Consider the following 7,245-nt stretch of genomic DNA (forward strand, 5'->3'; position numbering starts at 1 on the left):
TTTGACGAAGGGTTAGCCATCTAACTTCTTTTGTGGTATAATGAATGACCCATAACTATTTCTAAATTAATACTACAACATATGTAGTTTGTCTCTACATACAAATTTTATGGTTTGTCCCTCAAAAATTTTTATGGTTTGTGTCCTAATTCTTTGCAGAGATGGTTAGAAATAGAAACTGGTCCACCGCCTCCCCAAATTCTGTAAATGGAAATCTAAGCTTTAGAGAAACTAGATTGATGACCCGTGCGCCGCACGGGTCTTATAAGCTGAACTAAAAATAATAAGTTTGAATCCTTTTTTTAGGGAGTTGAAACATAGAAAGAGAATTATAAGTTCAAATATTAATATGTTCCATATTAATTGTAAAGGTGTTTAGTGTGCATAAAAAAAAAATGGTCTCCATGCGGCTTAATAAGAGATTCACAAATTGAGTATGGTGTTCGGAGACATAAAAAGAAAGTAAACTAAAATACAGCATGTCATTTCCTCCTCTTGTATTAATTCTTTTGCCGTTAATCATCTCCATTCATCATAAAAAGTCTAGGGAATCATCACCCTTTTAGTGAGATGCTTTGATGTCCATGGATATCATGACTCCATGAGTGCTTAAGAATCCCCAATGGCAATATGATCTTTAACTCTTGTATCCTTGAGTTGAAAATAGTAAACAAAGTTAATAGGAAGGCAAAAAAGACCCACAACAAAAAACTAAAATAAAATAAATGAGATCAAAAACAACAAATTCACAATAGAAGCATGAATATTGTTTGAGAAATTGAAGCCTCTATTTTAGTTACAAATCAAACCAAGTAACAATCTAAACATATTAGTTTCTTATCTAGGATTGCAAACACATCCAATGAGTTGAAGTAATTGTTAAATTATTATGATTGAATTACAAAAGTCCACATTGAAGAAATTATTACTATAAAGAATATAAAGCATTATGATGAAAAACTAACTAACAACCTTCTTAAAAATGGTTAAAGTTGAAACTGAAATAACCAAACAACTAAAATAATCAGGAAACTTTTCCAACATACACATCAAGAGGCATAGAACAATATCTTTAAATTTCTTGATAGGAGGCAGAAGAAATTACCTTAAGTTCATACTGGTGGAGTATTCACAGAGGGTAATGCGGAATATGTGCGAGCCCCCTCGAATGGAAAAAATCCATCAACAATAAAAGCTTTTCAAGAAGCAAAATCTATTAGAGATATAATGAATGCTCATCTTAAGATGAAGGACTACTTTTCCATGAGGCTTGTTAATATAGTCATAAATCTAAAGCCAAAATGTAGAGTATCATCCGAGGACTACAAAAAAAGTAGCATAAATCCAAATTTATTCCCTCAAAGAAAGCAACAGATTAGTATATATGCTAATTAGAGTTGCAAAAAAGTAAAAATTGAATTTGATAATATGGAAATTCAAAAAATGTCAACAACCTCAAATTATATAAACCAACCAATTTTCTTAAAACAGATTGGCATGTGATAGATCAATGCCCAAAATAACTTGAATATTGAATGAAAATATGCATCAATCAATTCACGTAAGCATCATTTTATTTTATTTTTGAAATAGCCAAATTTATTGAAAGCAAGCCTATGCAAGACGCACACGGCTGCCAAGAGACAAAGAAAACATACAAAGGTTATGTATGTATGTGGACAAACCTTAAAACCCAAAAAACACTCCCAATTAAAAACACAATTACAGCTACCAAAAGACCACCATAACAGGACCATTGCTGGCCGTATGTGAGCAAACAACAGTAAAACCTCTCCTTGACAGCAGGGAGACAGCTAAGTTGTGCTTCTATAACAGCCAGCTAAACAGCTCCACCACCAACACAGCTAGGAAAACCACCAGGACAGCAGAAACAACCGATAAAACACGCCAAAAACCGCAACAGCTACAACCCTTTAACTCGTTAAGACCGCAATTACAGAATTACAATATTCTCCTAGCCCTTATATTCATGTATGAAATCATGTAAAAATGTTTCAATTAATAAAGAAAATGGATTACCTAAACTACATCAACCTCAAAGGGAGAACTGTCCCCAACCAGTTTGACATATGATTGAACAATGCCCAAAATAACTTAAATATTGAATGAAACATGTTACTAAGATTTCAATAGCAAGATAATTTGTCATCTGCATCGCACTGTTGGATCAAGAAATCCTTATTAGTCGATTTGAAATTAAAAGATCCAGAACACAATATAGTAATCAAAGCTTAACAAATCCATCAACTCTAAATTAAAATTGCAAATAAAAAACAACAAAGGCCATGCCTCATAACAACAAAACCTGGAAGCAATATATAAGAAGATATCTCTATCTTTCCTTGTAAAGATAAATACAGTTTATTAAAATGTAGTTGACACTATGATTTCAATTTTATTATAGTCAAATGGCACACGATAAATACATGAAATAATTGATAGATAGAACAACTCTACTTACCCAATGGCTTCGAGTTAAAGGGTATCGACACCTGTATAAATAGCAACAAATCAATACTCTTTTTTCCTTTACTTTGCAAAACTGATACATATCAAATCCAAGTTAAAGCTTTTTTTCTCCTTTATCTCATTCCTTTGGCTTTCATTCATATTCATCATCATAAACAACATCATCTATCAATAGACTACTTTCATATTAAGTTGCAGTGGTTCAGCAAGTATGTTATTCACTACATTAATTGTTGAGCAAGTAATTAACATATTGGTGTTTATAAAAAAAGAAATACCATGTGTGGTTCTAGTAAACCATGATTATAAAGTATCAATCATTTTATTTTATTAACATCATTCCTACCAACTAATGAATCTGTTAAAATACACGATAGTAAAATCTGATACTCGTTTGTTACCTCTACAACCTTCTTCCATTGTCGTCCTGAGCCAACCTTGTTCTTAGGAGAATTCGAATTTAAACCAGCAAATGGAGACGATTTGAAGATATGGATTTGATGCGTGATTCTATTCTATTCTCACTCTGTTCAATCTCGCGATTCTTTGTGGCAATTTCCTGATCCATGTTCCCTGCAACATTCAAAATATAACAATCAAAATCAATAGATTTAATTTGCGGTAATCAATATTTAATATAAGAGATGATAGCAAATTAAATAACAACACGATTAATAAACTCATCAAACTACAAATAATCAAAAATCAAATTAAACAAATGATTTTATAATTACCTTGATTTGGAAAGAAACCTAAAAATCTATTGAAAACTATTTTGAACAGCAAATGAATTGAAAGGGAAGAAAGATAAACTGGAATTTCAATTTGTAGTTAACCTTTTTGTCACAAAGAACAGGAGAAGTTAAAAATCCATTTGCTTCCTCTGACTCAACCTTTTTTCTATTCCCAATCAAACAGTCACATTCACAGAGAACAATAACCGTATTTGCTTCCTCTGACTCAACGCTCAAAAAATTTGATCAACCAACTCAATCTCACGGGTCAACAAATCAATTAAGAAGATTGCATCAATGTATAATTAAAATAGCAGAGCAAATTGGTTAAGACACATTGCATACCTTAATTATCATCTTTCATCTCTTTCTCGGCTATGTCTCGCGGTGTGGGTGGTGCGCGGCCAAGCTGCCAATTGTGTGACTAGCATTAATATAAACTTCATCTCCTTCCTGCAACGCACAAATTGGAAGAACCACACGGTATTTTAGGCCTTATGAAGTGAAAGGCTTTGTAAATTTTTAGTCTTTGGAAAAGTGACCTTAGTTTTAGGAGGCTTTGATATCACAACTCCACACCACCTACAAAAACTATACAGTCCCAATCAAGATAAATGATTCTATTAATCTTGGAATTCCCTCACACACATTGACCATGGAAACAAAAAAAAGCCAACAGGAAGCAGCAAATAAGGCATGTGTTAACAACATGAAATCTCATATATTAAAACTTAAAATTGGAGTATACAAAATTTTTAAAATTGGAAGTAGACTAATTATAGGGAAAATACATTCAACTATTTATTTTTCCTAATTATAGACTAATTAGTTTGTTTATTCAATTGCATGAAATTCATAATTCAGAATAACTTGATCTAACTTATGACAATGCGTGATCATGAATCAATAATCCAGATTATGTTTTACTTAAATCTAACAGCAGTAACTCAATTATAATTGAAAATACTCAACAAAAACAAAAATATACTCCATGTAGTAGCAGAAACCGATTTCTTTCAAAAAGTTATCGGTATATCAAAGTTAACATAAATCCAAAACACAATTAATAATAATAAGAAGAAAACAAAAATCAAACTACTTCAATTAGAAGCAAAAAAAAATCGATTTGAATCTACTTACCATTATATTCCTCCTTTTCAATACAATCCAACGGCTATCAAAATCCTCATTAGAAGATCTAAACAAAAAAAACACAAATCAGAGATCCATCACAACCAAAAATAAATTATGAATAATGAGATAAATCGTAATTACCGCATCGTCAGTGTCGCGTCATTTTTCGGAGATCAATGCTATTTGATTAGCTTTTGACTCACTAAATTTATTTCACGACCGAACATTTAATTTTTAAGAAAAGGGGAAAAAGTTCAAACACCCCTCATTTTGAAAAAAGATTTAGGGTTCGGGGGTTAGTTACATAAAGGGAAGGTATTAGCACCCTTTATGTCCGTAGTACTCTACGGGAACCTCTTGATTTTTATTTAAATAATGTGCTATAACTTGCTTATTTTTTTTGAAGAAAAAGAATTTGAAATGATTAATAAAGGAGGACCTAATTATCTACATTTTATTGATTTGAAAGGACGAGTGTCCTCTGCCTACGTACCCGTGAGGGATCAAAATCACGTAGTTCGTGGTTAAAAAACTGACGTTTGATTGGTTGTGTGTTTTTTATTAGTTTTGAAAAAGATTTTAAAGTAAAAAGCCAAATGGCAAAATTGAATTGGTTTGTATTTTTTATATTAAAGAAAATGGACTCAAAATAAGTTAAATTGATTGATATTTGATAAAAAAAGGACGTCACTTGATTTAAGATCAAGGTTTATTTTTAAAAAAAAATTTGTGATTTTGTTATTTGCATGTTTTTTGTTTTTTTTTTTTTTGAATAATTGAACTAAAACTAACGGAGCAAGAAAATAAAGCGTAAGCACCTTGTGGTGACGTTGGATCACCACAAAGGCCATTAACCTAAGCTAGAGCATGAAAGTAAAGCATACATGCACACACGCACACATGCACCTAAGCTATTACAAAAAAACCTATTATACATGCTATGGTCTGCGGAAAAAATAAATGACGGAAATAAATTATTTACATTCAAGCCTAGTTTACATTCTAAGTGATGCAATAAACTACCAACTAAATTAAAAATGTGAAATATTAAAGCTAAATTAAAAATGCATGGATTATTTACATTCAAGCTTAATATACAAACTACGTCCATGTGATAAAATAAATAACGAAAAGTTAAGTATGCATATAATAAAACTAAAGATGCATGAATGCTTTTATATTAACCTAATATGCATTCTAATTATTAAAAAAAATAAAAAATAATAACAATCATTGAAATGCTAGTAATAAAAATGAAATGCAATGAATAGAAATGAAATGATCTAAAATGCGACAAAATTAAAATACAGTGAAGAAAAATGCATGGGAGGATTAAACAAGATAGAAGAATGAATGCAGGGGAGGGGTGCATCAGTAATCAGGGGGTGTAGTGATTAGAACAGAAAACAGACTGAATCAAATGGGGCCCAAAACGCATGGGCCTAAGGGAACCGGTTTGGGTGAGAACCGGGTCGGTTTTAGTGAACCGGCCAGTTGGGTAGTGCATATATGGGTTGTAAACCCATTTTTCATTCATTTTTGCTTGGCTTTCTCTCTCTTCTCACATATACCTCTCGTTCTCTCTCCCATTCACCAACTTCATATCTTTTTGTTTTTCCTTCATCCTATTTCAATTTTTTTTTTACGTTTTTTCTTTCCCTAAATCCATCCTTCTTCTTCTTTTTGATTTCCTTTTTTCATTTCTTTCCCTCCTCTCGTTTCTTAACTAAAAACAAAAATCCCAAAAGCCAATTCTAATTTTCTGGATTTAAAGAGAAACAAAAAGAAAGAGTGCTACCTTTGGTTTTCAGTTGTAGATTTGCTGTTGTATGGTACCACCGTTTTGTTTGATGAGGTCGGTTGGTATGTTGCTGCGTTGATTCGGATTTGCGGTGGTGGACTTCGCCGGTTCGGTTTGCGGTCCTGTTGTTGACGTCGGTTGCTGGACGACAACGTCGGTGACTGGATTCGGTTGTATGTGCGAAGATTGGTGATTTTGTGACAGGTTTGAACGGTGATGCCGAGATTTGTGTTTGATTCGGAACTGTTTGACGATATTGGGTCTAGGATCCGACGGTTTGGACTTTGTAATGGTTGTACGAGGCTGGCTTCCTAGCGTGTGATTTGATTTTGAAAGATGGTTACTGGTTTGTGATGGTTTGTTTGCAAGCTCTGGAATTTTTTGTGTGTAAAAACAATTGGTTGATAGAATTGTGTTGTTAAAGATCGGTTGATGGGTCTTTGATTGAAAAAATTTTGTGCGTTTGTTTGGAGGTTGGTTGTGTTGCAGGTTTTGTGTGCGTGAAACAAGTCTGGTTTATTGGTGTAGGTAAAGTTGTTGTTGCGGCTTTGTGTGTGTCTGCAGGTTTTTGAAATGAGATTTGGCCCCCCCCCTATTTGTGACTTTGCTGGCTGGATTTATAGTGACAAGTTTGGATGTTAGGGTTTGTTAAAAAGATGCACAAAAAACTGGCTTTGGATTGGAGTGGAGCGTGATTCTGTTCCTGTAAAGGTGTTGCAGATAGGGGTGTTCAAAATATCCAGTTAACTGAACCAAACTACTAACTGAACTGTATCTGAACCATATTTTATCTGAACCACTTAATAAAGTTTTGAACTGAACCATTTTTTAAATACCAATTTAAGTTCAGTTTAAAACCAGTTTTGAACCGGTTTAAGTTTATGAACCGGTTTTTCTAAATATCACAAAATCAACCTCTTTTGAAAGTTTGCAATCGTATTTCGTATTCACAAAATCGATCCCATGGCAAAAGCTTGCGATCGTATTCACAAAATCGATCCCAAATCACAAATCGATCCCTAGCCCCAAATCGATCCCAAATCACAAATCGATCCCTAACCCAAATTCAGACGAACCCATTTTCGT

At 33.0% G+C, this 7,245-nt stretch overlaps 1 long non-coding RNA gene across 4 annotated transcripts; it reads right to left on the reverse strand.

Moving 5' to 3' along the window:
* Positions 1-329: 329 nt before the first annotated feature.
* Positions 330-6,752, reverse strand: LOC146911750 (uncharacterized). 4 transcript variants are annotated; one of them, XR_015019124.1, is made up of 8 exons: positions 6,157-6,752; positions 4,365-4,422; positions 3,767-3,815; positions 3,327-3,677; positions 2,892-3,063; positions 2,483-2,513; positions 1,106-1,322; positions 330-651 (listed from the first exon to the last, which is right to left on the reverse strand). It is a non-coding gene; the product is annotated as an uncharacterized LOC146911750 (long non-coding RNA). The 4 variants fall into 4 exon arrangements; XR_015019127.1 differs by lacking the exon at positions 3,767-3,815 and having other exon boundaries at positions 1,106-1,195; positions 3,570-3,677; positions 6,157-6,750; XR_015019125.1 differs by lacking the exon at positions 3,767-3,815 and having other exon boundaries at positions 6,157-6,750.
* Positions 6,753-7,245: the final 493 nt, after the last annotated feature.

This window comes from Medicago sativa, chromosome 7, assembly GCF_051527215.1.
Source record: "Medicago sativa cultivar Bolivia chromosome 7, Bolivia_mono, whole genome shotgun sequence".
Taxonomy (NCBI): domain Eukaryota; kingdom Viridiplantae; phylum Streptophyta; class Magnoliopsida; order Fabales; family Fabaceae; genus Medicago; species Medicago sativa.